At 38.9% G+C, this 501-nt stretch overlaps 1 long non-coding RNA gene across 1 annotated transcript; it reads left to right on the forward strand.

Moving 5' to 3' along the window:
* Positions 1–140: 140 nt before the first annotated feature.
* LOC107734898 (uncharacterized) lies at positions 141–493 on the forward strand. Its single transcript, XR_001639208.1, has 3 exons — positions 141–183; positions 303–358; positions 434–493. It is a non-coding gene; the product is annotated as an uncharacterized LOC107734898 (long non-coding RNA).
* The last annotated feature ends 8 nt before the right edge of the window (positions 494–501 follow it).

Raw genomic sequence — 501 nt, forward strand, 5'->3', positions numbered from 1 at the left:
TTGATTGAAGAACATTTTGATAGTCGTACTGTAAAACAAGACAAAAACACTAAGTAAGAAAATAATTTTTTAAAAGCTGTTTGAGCAACATAAATATTCTCCTAAATTGCCTGAAATCTAAACCAGTCTGTTATTGTTTCAGGATGGTTTAAAGGTTACGTGATCAAGGACAAAGAGAAAAAAGTGAGTAAACGACTTTTAGTTTTTGGTGTTTGTTCAAGAGCAGAACGTTTTATTCCTGAATATCTGACCTGAAGTTCCTCTCCCACCTGTTTGCTGATTTACTTTGTTCCATATTTAAGGGAGCATTTCCTGCAAGCTTTATAGAGTTAAAGGAAGTCATCGTCGAAAAGAGAGGGTGAGTTTCTGTTCATCCGTCAGTCCACCCATCCGTCCATCCATCCTCTGACCTTCTCTCTGTTTCCTTCTGCAGAGATGAGGAGATCATAACGTCTTCTGAGATGCCGCTGGTGAAGGAGGTGACCACCACACTGAGAGAAT

This window comes from Sinocyclocheilus rhinocerous, unplaced genomic scaffold (assembly GCF_001515625.1).
Source record: "Sinocyclocheilus rhinocerous isolate Xijiao unplaced genomic scaffold, SAMN03320098_v1.1 C35494368, whole genome shotgun sequence".
NCBI lineage: Eukaryota > Metazoa > Chordata > Actinopteri > Cypriniformes > Cyprinidae > Sinocyclocheilus > Sinocyclocheilus rhinocerous.